The sequence below is a fragment of the Catharus ustulatus genome, chromosome 7 (genome assembly GCF_009819885.2).
Source record: "Catharus ustulatus isolate bCatUst1 chromosome 7, bCatUst1.pri.v2, whole genome shotgun sequence".
Lineage (NCBI taxonomy): Eukaryota > Metazoa > Chordata > Aves > Passeriformes > Turdidae > Catharus > Catharus ustulatus.
In genome coordinates this window covers 20,124,737-20,139,472 of record NC_046227.1, presented here as the reverse complement: position 1 = coordinate 20,139,472, position 14,736 = coordinate 20,124,737, and the positions used below count along the sequence as shown (strand labels likewise).

Genomic DNA, 14,736 nt, shown 5'->3' with positions numbered 1-14,736 from the left:
ACTGGTTCCTTCTTGGACACTAAGCCACTGACTGTAAGTCTTTTGACACAGCCATCCAACCAATTCCTTATCCCTCTAGAGGGCCTTCATCAAGCTTACTCTGGTGAGCTATGATATTGAGGCCATGAAAGGTAGAAATGATATGTTTACTGCAATCATTACATAGGTGAACTGTTGGTGCAAGACATGCTACAAATGCTAAAAGCAGTGTCACTCTCTAAGCTGATAATTTATGCAATTGCCCCGTGCTGTTTAGTAATAGCTACTGTTACTCCCTGAGGCCATCAGATGGTAGTCTGCTAGCACAATACTAACTACTGAACACTGCCAGTAGGAAATTTTAAAAGACAGAATCATTACCAATTGCTTACAAGTAATAATTTCCCGGAAGCAGTTTGTGAAATGAACTCGATTATAAATGTATGTTTGTCTTACTGGCAGTTTATATAAAGGGTCATGCCTAGAAATCTAGCACTCTCTTCTTCTTTGAAGATCAGATAAGTCCTATAAAGTATCTATGACAACCATAGTAAAAATATTAGTCAATATGCCTTAACAGATAAATAAAAGAAAATGAAATCTAGTTGCAGTTTTTAACCACATATTTTAACTACATACTGTATTTCCCTAGCATTTGAAAAGGTACCAGCAGTTGGGTGTCAAGCAACTTTATATCCATCAAGTAAATATAAGATATTCCTCCTCTTCCAAAATGGCCAGAGAATGTATCACATTTTTACCATAAGTAACATTTATTAGCTCCATAGAACAAAACTGTAAAGTCAAATCCATATCTATTTATTTTAAAATAACATTTAAAATTATGGAATTAAATAATACTGCAACTAAAAGCTGGAAAATTTATGCACTTACCACTTGAAGCAGAGAAAGATAACCAATTGCAACATTATCAAAGTTTACTTTCACATTTTTCCACCGAACATCTCCAGTGGTCCTGTTCATATCTTCACACATACTTTTATTACTGACTTGCTGTGGTGTGAGCATCACATCATTTGTGGTGTTAACACAGTAATAGAACTTGCCAGCAAACAAATTTACTCCCATAATGCTGAAAATTAGCCAGAATGTAAGACAAACCAGAAGTACATTCATAATGGATGGGATTGCTCCAGTAAGAGCATTCACAACCACCTAGTCAATAAACACAGGAAAAAAAAGTTAAAAACACAAAGGTTATTTTTTTACATCTAGAAGATGATTTAATATAAAGTATTAATATTACATTGAAGTAATGCAAATAGAAAAGGAGAAAGGCATGTCATATAACCAAACATGCTACTGCTGGCCTTGTTAACAGACATGCAATTACTGTTCTTCAATGATTTTATAATCTGGCATATTTTTAAGAATATGTTTTACACATTATTTACATTTTTTGTCCTTACCCTCATGCCTTCAAAGCGTGACAAAGCTCTTAGAGGTCTCAAAGCTCTTAATGTTCGGAGGGATTTAATAGCACCAAATTCTGAGAAACCAAGGGCGGTAGCTACTAAGCTAACCAATGAGACCTAGAGGAAAAATAAAAAAACAAAAACAAAAGTGTTTTTCTTTTTTAAGTAGCTTCAAAATAAAAATGCCTTGAGTGGCAACATTTGGATGTGGATATTGAGAAAAAAATTTCACAAAGTCTCCAGTCTTTCAGTGAAAATAAATTTAAAAATAAAAAGAAGAAAAAAAAATAAGAAGAAAAAAGAAAATAAATAGTCTAATATTGCATGCAAATTTCAGAACAGTTTGAATAAAAACATACCTTAAACCATAATAATATCTGTGGATGTGTGTGTATGGACATTTTTATTTTTAAAAAAATACATAATTTCCTCTCCCTCCATGTGTGAGATTGTGGTGATACCAGATATCAACTGAATTCTACATATAGATATGCTAAATATTACATTAGAAAATTAGAAAATTCAAAAAAAAAAGGGGAAATACTACAAAATCCTGCAATAATGCTCATGAGACAGATTACCAACCTCAGCTTCATTTCAACTTTCTGGTCTTGTAACTACCAAATAGTATAATTGCAGAAAAACACATTGTTATCAGAAACTGGAAAAATCTTACTTTGGATTTTTAAAATTGTTTGTATTTTGGACAATTAATGCACTGTCTTGGTTTAAAAATGCACCATTAGAGTTCCTCTTTTAACATTATTATTTCTGTGCAAGGAAGGGTTTAATCCACAAGAATTTTTGAAACCTTTAGTACAGCTGCATTAACAGCTCAGAAGTTGATTTTCCTGCTGCTTTCCAGTGAAAGTTGATGACTTGTGTCCTCATTGAACCTCCCACTCCAGATAGTTGTCCTCCTGTTGTGTTTACACATGAAGAAGTCTTCTGCAGATTTCTTTCCTCTAAAGGTAGCTCAAGCAAGATGCCAAATACCATACAATCCCATCTTTGCTCTTTTCTGTGATACCATTTGTACTTGCACATGGCAAGCTGAGCAAAACGAACATTTTTATATTTTATATGTTTTAGAGCTTATTATCTGTTTCTGAAATAACTGTAAATATCAAAATGGGTAAAGAACTCTTCTGCCTGTATATTACAAGTTTCTTCCCAACCTGTGAAGAGCTGGAGAGTTTAGGCTGATAGGTACAGAATAGTTAGCCTGAAAGGATTCTGTAAAATGTCTCTCGGTGATAATTTAACTTGACTGGTACTCGTATGGGATATTTGTTCAGTGTTTATCTAGGTAAAGAGATGGGACAGAAAGATAAAACAAAGATCTATTTAAGCAGTTGAGGGCAGTACCCGCATGCTAAACCAGCAGGTAAAAATGGCAGCAAGAAGAGAAAGAAATAAATTTCTTGTTACTGGTTGAAAACAACAAGTCTGGCAATAATGTCAGAAACAGCAAAGCAGACCACGGCAGCTTTAGGAGTGGGAAAGAGTGGGTTTACAATATAGGAGGTCAAACACTGGGAATGGATTGCTAAGTAAAGCATTCTCCATTCAAAACATAATATCATCCTGAGATGTCTGACCTAACCTTGAGGTTGGAAGTAATTGAAAACCTCCAGTGGTGTCCCCCAACATGAATTGTTATATAATCCGCTACTACAGGGCCACAAAATGCAGACACTCTAAACAAAAGATTAAGATGGTTACATGAAAGCTCTGAAATTGCTGAAAAAATGAAGAACCTATACTAATCCACATGAATATATGGTATGCCTAATTAGAAGAATTGATCTTAAAACTCAAGTCAAGATCAACCTTTCCCAACACAGTCTTGTACAACGAGACACTAATTCTGAATACTCCTTAAATAGTAATAGATTTATTTATGTTTCATTTTCTTGCTTTTTTGCCAATGACCATTGTAATGGAAAAAAAATTCCAAATGTAAGTATCACAGGGTTCTAGAAACATACTATCTGGTTACTCATAATATGAAAAAAGTCTAAAATATGGCATCAACAATTTTATGCAAAGTGACAGAATCTATCCAGATGATTGCTGCTGATTTCCCATTAATTATAAAATTGTCATAATTTTTCACTTAAGTTATAATAAAGAAAAATTAGAATGCTATAGCATCCACAAAGAAAGCAAATACACAAAAATTATATAATCCACCTTACTCAAAGACAGTCCTAACTTTTTTCCCCTTCATGTGCTGAGTTTATCTTGTTTTGGAAAATTTAATCTTAGGGGAGGACCCTTATACTTGCTAGGTTCTTACAGATCAGTACATCTGTTCTGGGAATATGTTGATTTTATACTTGGTGTAAGTATAAACCAGGAGTTCACAACAGAAGAAATAGAGAGACCATGAAAGTAAATAGCAGGAAACTGCATATATCCCAGGAAAGATATATCATATATTTTCTCATGTCACTGAGTTAGCCCATTTGCTAAGAAAGGGGATTCACTGAAAAGAGAAGTAGTTAAATGAGGAAGACAAATAGCAAGCACCAATTGTGCATTTCCTTCCAAAAAAATCTACTTTAAAAAGAGCCTTAGGTAAGATTAAATTCTTCTAGTAGGGGACAAAATTTCTGTCCTAGATTCCAGATATCATCCAATCAATAGTTTTCATTTGTCCAATTGTTGAATTTCTACTCCAATATCTTTGCAAAAAGAAAGAACTCCTTTAAATGAACATACCATGAATGTAATGAATTTCATTTCTTTGGAGTGCGCTACCAACACTAGTTTTTAATGTTATTGTTGAAAAAATATTCTCCCCTGCAGTGCTTTTTCAATGTCCTCATTAAGACCATAATCAAGTGCTGTACCCCATGTGCTCACTTAAATTTCCCTTTCTTTTCTTATGTCTGCATCCTCCTCACTCTCTGTTGCCACACCCAGCAGACTGAAGACAAATCAGTAAACAGTGCTCCCTCACCAGCTGGGATCCCACACAGAACACATGGTGTCAATGACAACACAAAGGTAGATTTAGTTACACACAGCATACTTGCAGCAGGATCTTATTCACCAGTACGTAATTTTCTGTTTCTTTAAATGAAATTTATATTATTCACTGCAGATACCTCTATCGGATTGAAGTTACATAAAATGACCTGCCTAAACAACAGAAACAGACTACTTAGAAAGCATAGTACCTACATCGACAATCAGGAAGTCCAGCCAGCACCAAGCATTAGTGAAGTAGGTCTGAAAACCATAGGCAACCCATTTTAGCAACATTTCCAGAATAAAGACATAAGTAAAGATTTTATCAGCATAGTCCAGCAGGATTTTTACAGTCTTGCGCTGTTCAATATATATATCTTCAAAAGCCTGGAAAAAATGGGTTACATATAGTCAGATATTGAAAAGTCTTGGAAAATTACAAATCAAGCCAGAACTAAATGAAAACAGCAAAGTAAAATCACTTTCAACTCTAGACACTTAACCTTGAAAAACCAAAATAACAGACATTACAGTTACATTCTTTCCGCATTTTAGATTTTATTACTGTCTGAAAATGGAATTACAATATAAAGTCTGAGGTTGCCAAAAAGATTTTTAGAAATTTCAGTAATAGTCAACACAGAATTATAATTTTTCACCCTGAAAAGCCCTGCCAGGTTCCATCAGAAGGCAGTCCCATTATTACATTAACTTCAATTAACAAAAGAGACCAGATATTATGTTGATGATCTCTAGGGAATTTCAGTCTTAGGTGCTGATGTAAGGTTTTAGTAGTGGTAGGCTGTATATGTGGCCACTGTGAGAAGAGATCAGGGGACTGCTTTGTGCCAGCCCCACCATGGATCCCCCAAAGGAAACAGCCGAGCACATCAGTGAAGCTGCTAGTGCCTCTGGGAAAACACATTTAAGAAAGGGCAAAACACTACATGGCAGTATGAGCACTGAATGGAAAAAGTGAGAGAAACAACCCTGCACGCAGCAAGGTAAGTGAAGAAGGAAGCACATGGTACTTTAGCTGCTGGAGCAGAGATCAAGACAATATATAGCAGATCCTATATCAATCAGCAACCAAAATGAACCCAAATAAATTAAGCACTAAATGTCACTAAGAATAGTATAAAGAAATTCAGGAATTCCTATGGAACAGCCCAGAAATACTGCAACTAAAACTGTAGCAAAAATAAACTAAGAACGTGATGAATTCAGTGTCTGCTTTTGGGAACAATTTTCATTTGAAGTAGAATAATTGTTTCATGCACATATTGCTTTTTCATGATTTTTAAAGTTTCTTAAACAAGACTTTTAGCGTAATCCTTTTCATAAACACACACATAACTTTGCATTCATCAAAATTGTAATGCAATGCAAATTAAATGTAATACTCAAAATATTCTGGGAATTTAGTTCCAAGTTCTCTTCAAAGACAATTTTGTGTTTTATTCCTAATGAATACACATGTGTTATAATACTAACTTTGATAAAACATTTTTGTAGGTACTGTTTCTATAGGTGCAAGCTCTACTTACCAGAGCACCACTGCTGAGAAGAATCATGAAGACAATGAATGATTCAAACCAGTTGTGCTCTACTATCTTGTAACAGGTTTTTCGAAGGTTCCACCAGATTCTTCCTTTTGTGCTCTCCCTATTGCCTTCACAGCATTTAAACTTCCGTACACAGCCTAACAGCACAAAAATTAGGAAACTGTTATATGGTAGAATTTTCATTATCCTGAAAAATCAAATTGTTCTTAACTAGCTACTTCATGCTACTTATGCTACTTACCTTTTCAATTTTATACTTCGGAGGTAGGAAAACTTGAGTGTACACAATTTTTTCTCTACTCTGAGAAAGCAGTAAATGATAGTCATCTAATTGAGTTAATTTTCATTTACAAATACATTTAAAATATATATTATTCAGTTTATATACAGATAATTAAAGAACATACGCAATTTTCAGGGAGTAGAAACAAAGAGCATACATAGCAACTTTCATATGAACTTGTTTGAGAATACAGAAGCTTCTTTTAAAGGATTTGCATTTAAGAAAAAGTTCTAATAAATCAGGCATAAATAATATTTTTATTATACTGAGGACCAACCAATGCTCCAAGAGCTGTCTAAGGATACCTCTTTACATAAACAAATGTTTGAACAGAAGTTCATGAGAGCTTTTTCAATGTGATACAGATTTGTGGCAATTGTCCACAGAAATTTGCCTCATGTTGGAGAGCTCTCTATTTTATTGTGCGGCCTCAAGGCATTGTAAGCAATGAACCTCAGGATCTGCCTAGCCAAGAGTAGCCTCCTTAATTCTTTAAAAATTATTCATCACATAGAAACAAAACCAAGTTGACATGACTTTAATGGGTCCCAAAGGCATTCTGGTTCTCCTGTTAATTTGTAACATATGAACCTATGTCATTAAGTTCATATGTTACAAATAAGTTACACTATATTTCATCATCTCAGCCACCACGATGAAGAACATGAACCACCTTACCTTCAACCATTCAAAATGTTTACATTATGAAAAAATTAATTTTATGGCCAAGAATGAACTGGTATCACATAACACAGGGATAAGGAAGAATTGTAATATATCATCAAATTATTTGAGAAAGGAACATTTGTTTGCTGGATTTTTTAAAATATAGTCAATACAGCCCCACACTGACAAATATAAAGACCAGTAAAATAATATTTCAAAAGGCAAAAGTCCTAGCCTAAATCAAAGATATCTGTGCAAAAGCAAATGAAAAAGCATGGACAGAATAGGAGAGTTAATTCTGGACCATTTTTTTTTCTGAGTTATTTAATTCATTGTTTAAAAGGAAATTAAGACCTGCAGTATCATAAAAAAACCCAGAAATTCTTTCCTATACAGTAAATTTCATTATTCCCCTAGAAGATATAGCTATATTGAATTAAAATTAATCAAAATATTAATCAAAAAATTTAAGGATATGCAAGTATGCTGTTATGACTTCTTTACTTAAATAGATACACACGATCTCATCCACCGGTTTTAACCCACAGTATATTTCTACAGCCTCTCCCTCCATTAACGGTGTAATGTCAACAAAATAAATTTATTGGTTGAGTCAAACTTTCCACTGAATGGCAGTGGATGATCTGAATCACCCACGGGATTGCTTTCCAGCACTAGGAAGTGACCATGAATAATCACATGACTCCATTTTAAATTTCTCAGTGAAGTAAGCCCAGTGTAGGGTTTGATCTCACAGGTAATTAAAATCAAGATAATTACTGTCTGCTGAGGATAAGTTTACAGAATTGTGCCTAGTGATTACGTTAAAATACACATGACCACATAGATACATAGTATTTCACAGATGTCTGTATTGCTAGCTACAACAGGCAAAATTAATCATACCCTAAGACTTGATGAACCAGGATCCAGAAAGCTATAGCTTCCTTGAACTGCTAGTGCTTGTTGCAGACAAGCAAAATGTAATTGCTAGGCCCAAATTTTATTTTCATACCTTCTGTAAAGCATGCCTGTAGTTCTGATGCTTTTTCTGGTTCAGATTCACTTTTTTCTTCTCCAAAGACAGCTAAATTAACTGTACTTCCTTCTGATGAGCTGGAAAAATCTATCTTCTGAAAATAAAATTCAATTATATTTTTACTTTATTAATATTTATATTTTCAGAAGTGTAATTAACTAAGCATGCAACACCATGTGCCAGTAATAAGAACAATACTTTTCACCAGAAATACAAAGAAAACACCCACATGTAGCAGTCAATGCTGTTGAAATGTGCATAAATCATCCACTTCTATCTAGAGATTGCAGAGCATATCAAGGAATCTTTAATGGAATTCCAGATTTACCAGAAAGTTAACTGTTAACAAGTTGATTTGCTAATATATATATATAAGCTATTTATTTTGCTTTCTACTATTACTTTCTTATACATTTCAACTGGCATTAATTTGCATTCATTTTTGCCAATGCACATATGTAGTACATTGTGCATTCTGAAACTACCCATTACTCTGGTACACATACCCGTACAGTCAACACCCATAAATAATATTTGGCATTTTAAAAAAATAATTAATACTACATAAGTCACATTATTAAAATGATCCCCAAGCATAAAAACAAACACATACACCCCCCAAAACTTCCCATCCAATACAAGAATAAGCCTATATATTACTTTATAATCTGCCTGTAATTGCAGAGATCTGGAGATTTTTAGGGAAGATGTGGTGTCCTGTACACTTCAGTTAAGTATGAGTACCAAACTAAACAAGAGTAGTTTTGGTCACAGCATTCTCTGACATTTTACAAAAATGTTATTATAAAGAAGTATATAACATCAGTAATGAAGCCACACAAGTAAGTGTCAGTAGGGAATGATGTAAGCACACCTCATAAAACAACCTTGGTTTGTCAAAGCAACACCACTAATTTAGGTTTTTTATGATTAAGAGATATTTAAGAGATAAATGTAGACAAAGTTATTATCCAATCAAGTTGTATTCAGACCTCAATTGTAAAATGTGAAAGGACAAGATTATTTTTGTTATTACACAATTCTGTATGTTTGTAAAAGAAGACAGACGATATGAAAACGATAAGTAACCCAGTACCCTGCATTAACTTTTATTAAAAAATGGGTTTATTCCATTGCCTACTCAGCTATTACTTTAGAAACTGATTATCTGGAATAGATATAGAATAGAATCCCCGTGTTACTCATTTTTACTTTTCTTCTTTAGTAATGTAATTTCAAAATAGCAACATTCACAGCAAACAACTTTTGCTATCATTACTCCTACTGAACCCAGGGATAGCAGAATATGCCCTTCACAATTCTATTATTATGCTGCTTTCATCATTCCATGACATAGCATATATATTACAAAATGTTGCAGTGGTGGTGAGTAAACCAATATATTTAATTAAATAAGTCAAATTTTTATTTTTAAAATATATACTATTTAAAGAAAAAAGTAGTTTTGTGTCATATTACTAATAAAAATTCAAAGCAATGTGAATTAGCCTGAGTAATTTCCACTGTAAGATTAGCACACAGTTCGGCAGATGACATTAATTCAAATGAAAATATAAAAGATGAACAATTAAAAACACAAAAGGAACTGAAAAGAATCAATGTGTTTAGAACATGAAGTTATACATTTCAAATAATTCATGGTAGAAGAAGCAGAGATTAGTGCTTTTTAAAATTTATTTTTAATTACAACAGGCAATTTTCTTTACTCTAGAAATAAAACTAGAGATTCTATGAACTATTTTGATATAAACCAGGTAGTCTGGTTTCCTCTTTCTTCTACAGCTGGTGTAGAGTATGAACCTACTGCTTGAAGAGATACAGATTTAATTAAACATTGGTTCTCTTTTTTTCATGTGAGGGGCTCATACTTTTCACTGAGATGCAGATATCAAACAACAACAACAACAAAGTGATCATAAAAATCAATATGCATAGAAAAGTTTCTCCCTCAAATTAAAAATCAGAAATCTAGTTTCTTTGCGATTTACAACAGAATTCTTTGCAGAAATCTAACTGATCTGGGGAATCACTCCAGGAAGAGGGCTTTTAGGAAAGACAAAAATGTTCATCCTTCAACTTCCAGAACCCTTAGCTGCTGTTCAGTTTACTAAACAGAGATAAGAAGGCCACATTGCATGTAAACTAAGCACTGGATTGACTAGATCAACTTAGAAAAAATTGGTACACATATCTATTAAATAAAAGCACTGGTTTATTATGCAGGGAAGGTTAAGTCAGAAAAAGTGACATCCAAACGTAAAAGACTTGTGTGTTTTTCAGTCAAATGATTGGAAGCTCCCATGTTACTGATATGCACGCTGGTCTATGCTTGACCAGACTCAGGCAAGCAGAAGCTTGAGTTAGGAGCAGTGTCACATAATCAACAGCCATCAAATAAGACTCATCCCCTCATACCTGGGACCACCAGGATGGGATGTAACCACATTCTACTCTTCCCTACTGAAGTGCCTTTTTGAAAACAGCTTCCAAAAATTCCTGGAAAGATACTTTTCCGCTCCTTCTGAACAGTTTACCGTCCACTCGGACACAAAAAAAAAGAGACCTAAATACTTTCAACATATAATACAGTGAAAAAGAACACATGGTATATAATGAAAAATTCCACAACAAAACTACGCAAACAGAATTTTTATTTCCAAAAGGATTGCCCCAATGCTCCCTAAGTGGTGAAAAGAAGAACTGTCAAACTACTGAGATCATCAGGAATAAGAAATGCATAGCTTGGTACAATTAAGCTAAATAAAAAAACTTTGTGAGTTTTAAGGTTCTAGAGTTTCTGAATTTAGAGGTTTGGGAGTGTAGTAGTTCCTATTTTGTCTTTTATAAAGTTGTCTTGATTTTATTCTTATCCTGAGTTTTCCTATTTTATATTTCTTTCTTGTTTGAACATCCTTATTGACATAGTTTTAAACCAGACAGATATATTTAGTCACCTGCATAGAAATTTTGATTACAGTAATTTCACGACTATAAGGCGCACCCTTTTGACTAAAATCTCCCCCCAAAACCGGAAGTGCGCCTTATAGTCCGGTGCGCCTTATCTGATCTACAAAGTTGCAACATTTGCCACCCCGGAAGTGAGAGCCCGCCGGCATCGGGGCCGCCCCCGCGCGGGGCGGACGCGCCGGCTTCGGGGCAGCCCCCGCGCGGGCCGTCCCGCCGGCATCGGGGCCGCCCCCGCGCGGGGCGGACCCGCCGGTATCGGGGCCTCCCCGCCGGCTTCGGGGCCGCCCCCGCGCGGGGCGGACCCGCCGGTATCGGGGCCGCCCCCGCCGGCATCGGGGCCGCCCCCGCGCGGGGCGGACCCGCCGGTATCGGGGCCTCCCCGCCGGCTTCGGGGCCGCCCCCGCGCGGGGCGGACCCGCCGGTATCGGGGCCTCCCCGCCGGCTTCGGGGCCGCCCCCGCGCGGGGCGGACCCGCCGGTATCGGGGCCTCCCCGCCGGCTTCGGGGCCGCCCCCGCGCGGGGCGGACCCGCCGGTATCGGGGCCGCCCCCGCCGGCATCGGGGCCGCCCCCGCGCGGGGCGGACCCGCCGGTATCGGGGCCGCCCCCGCCGGCATCGGGGCCGCCCCCGTGCGGGGCGGACCCGCCGGTATCGGGGCCGCCCCCGCCGGCATCGGGGCCGCCCCCGCGCGGGGCGGACCCGCCGGTATCGGGGCCTCCCCGCCGGCTTCGGGGCCGCCCCCGCGCGGGGCGGACCCGCCGGTATCGGGGCCTCCCCGCCGGCTTCGGGGCCGCCCCCGCCGGCATCGGGGCCGCCCCCGCGCGGGGCGGACCCGCCGGTATCGGGGCCGCCCCCGCCGGCATCGGGGCCGCCCCCGCGCGGGGCGGACCCGCCGGTATCGGGGCCTCCCCGCCGGCTTCGGGGCCGCCCCCGCGCGGGGCGGACCCGCCGGTATCGGGGCCTCCCCGCCGGCTTCGGGGCCGCCCCCGCGCGGGGCGGACCCGCCGGTATCGGGGCCTCCCCGCCGGCTTCGGGGCCGCCCCCGCGCGGGGCGGACCCGCCGGTATCGGGGCCTCCCCGCCGGCTTCGGGGCCGCCCCCGCGCGGGGCGGACCCGCCGGTATCGGGGCCTCCCCGCCGGCTTCGGGGCCGCCCCCCGCGCGGGGCGGACCCGCCGGCTTCGGGGCCACCCCCGCGCGGGGCCGGCCCGCCGACATTGGGACGGCTCCCTTGCGGGGGGTGTTAAAGCCGCAGGAATCGGATCGGCTGCTGCGCGGGGGGGGCGAAAGCCGCAGGGATCGGATCGGCTGCTGCGCGGGCGGGGCGAAAGCCCCCGGAAACACGGCGGTCGCCGCGCGGGGGGGGCGAAAGCCCCCGGAATCACGGCGGCCGCCGCGCGGGCGGGGCGAAAGCCCCCGGAATCACGGCGGCCGCTGCGCGGGGGGGGCGAAAGCCCCCGGAAACACGGCGGCCGCCGCGCGGGGGGGGCGAAAGCCCCCGGAATCACGGCGGTCGCCGCGCGGGGGGGGGCGAAAGCCCCCGGAATCACGGCGGCCGCCGCGCGGGGGGGGCGAAAGCCCCCGGAATCACGGCGGCCGCCGCGCGGGCGGGGCGAAAGCCCCCGGAATCACGGCGGCCGCTGCGCGGGGGGGGCGAAAGCCCCCGGAAACACGGCGGCCGCCGCGCGGGGGGGGTGAAAGCCCCCGGAATCACGGCGGTCGCCGCGCGGGTGGGGCGAAAACCCCCAGAAGCACGGCGGCCGCTGCGCGGGGGGGGCGAAAGCCCCCGGAATCACGGCGGCCGCCGCGCGGGGGTGGCGAAAACCCCCAGAAGCACGGCGGCCGCCATGCGGAGAGGGGGAAAACCGCCAGAATCGGAGCGGCTGCCACGCGGGGAGGGGGCAAGCAGCTGGAATCGGGGCAGCGGCGGCACGGGGCAAGCCTGCCGGCATTGGGTCACCCGGAGCGCCAGGGAACTCCCGGAACAGCGGGGCCCTGGGGATGCTGCACGGAGCGGCGGTGGGCATAGCCCGGCCCTGCTGGGTACAGGCAGGCCCGGGAGCCAATGGCTGCCGGATTGAGGCGGGGCCTCGGCCAGCAAGCGTGCGGGAGGAGCTGGGGGCGGAGCCTCGCTGCAAAAAAAAACCCGGTGCGCCTTATAGACCGGTGCGCCTTATCTGATCTACAAAGTTGCAAAATGTGCCGGCTCCCGGGGGGTGCGCCTTATAGTCCGGTGCGCCTTATGGTCGTGAAATTACTGTAATTTTTCATGCTTATCTTTATAAAAATAAAGCAACTGGCTTAAGTTCACAAAGAAACAATTATTTATGATGAAGAATGAAACTTACATAAATGATTCCCTATATTCCAATCTTGCAGACATACACAAACTTCAAGACTAGAATATAATTGAATCATTACATTCATATTCAAAGGAACTATGTATATTTATAAAAAATACATTTGATTGTGCCTAGGAGTGTATCTTTCATCCTATATCTTAGCTTCTCTTGTATGTGAAAACTGAAATATGAATTACAAAAACAAACACAAAACAATTTATATCAAAGATATAAACATTTTAGCATACAAGTAACTGTATATACGTAGTATTAAACAGGCACTGGTCAAATGAACATGATCAGAAAATGTTCATAATTACATGACAGCTAAAAACATGGTACAACAGATGAACAGAAAACATCAAGTGAGGACAACCTTCCCATTGTCATAAAATCATAGGTTGTTAACCTCTGTTAATCTTGAAAAGTGCTGATGCTTAACCATCCAGTTAACAATAATAAAACTTACAAAGCATGCAGGTTATGCCACAGAAATAGTACAGAAAATACCAAAGATGTAACAAGGAGAGAAGAATGTTTTGGTGTTGCCCTCAGTCATGCTGTGATGTGAGTCATGGGACTCAGCTTACAGAGTGGCTGCACATGTTCCCACTACATTCCAACACATGGGGAAAAAGAGATTGTAGCTGAGTAGCATGCAGGCCAATCAATCTCAGAAGTGATCAAATATGTATGATTTGTTTAGGTAACCTGTGTAAACATGCTGACACGTTGCTCTGCCTGGTTTAAAAGCACCAGTCTTGACTGATCCAGCTTGATTTTACTCCTGTGAGAAGAACGGTACGCAATGAAATTAAAACATGCTACCCTTGAGGTTCTTCGAGTACTGGAAACAGAAGTGTGGATTCCTCCTTACTTAAAATACGTGTTTTCTAGAAATGTCACATATTTGCAAAGCATAAAATTTTTAGCAGTGGATTAGAGCCTTAAGCATACCCAAATATGTAATAGAAGAGGTAAGATTAGCAAAATATCTGAAGTTCATAGATGCATACTGGACTTGGGCATGAACATATATGACACCCCACAAACAAAAAACCAAACCACCACCAAAAATCCTTCACCCTCAAGTCCTTCTCCTCCAGGAACAAAAAAGAAAGTCCCAAACAAAAGACCAAAAGACATTCAGATAACACCCACACTATCTGTATTTCAACTTTAAGTATCCTAGTGGTATTAACTAGACATTTAAAATAACAAAAATATATTTCTCCTTTAATTTCATTTTCAAGGTTATTCCTGGTCTTCACTAGATGCTAAATACATCTAGGTCCTTTCTCACAGAAAAAAGCTGTAGGTAAAACAATAAGTAAATCATACCATGTTGAATACGAAAGCTTCTGCTTAAGAAATTTTTCCTGTTATCTATAAATATTTAATGGAATGATTAAAAAAAAGAAATTAAAACAGTTCAAGGTGCATTATGGATTGTAGCAGACAT

The 14,736-nt window shown here is 40.7% G+C and overlaps 1 long non-coding RNA gene and 1 pseudogene across 2 annotated transcripts in view; one reads left to right on the top strand and one right to left on the bottom strand.

Annotated features, from left to right (window-relative positions):
* Nucleotides 1–14,736, bottom strand: part of LOC116998535 — a 68,841-nt pseudogene that overhangs the window by 9,804 nt on the left and 44,301 nt on the right.
* LOC116998536 overlaps nt 1–14,736 on the top strand; it is an 84,671-nt gene that overhangs the window by 38,115 nt on the left and 31,820 nt on the right. The gene's annotated exons all lie outside the window — the stretch shown is intronic.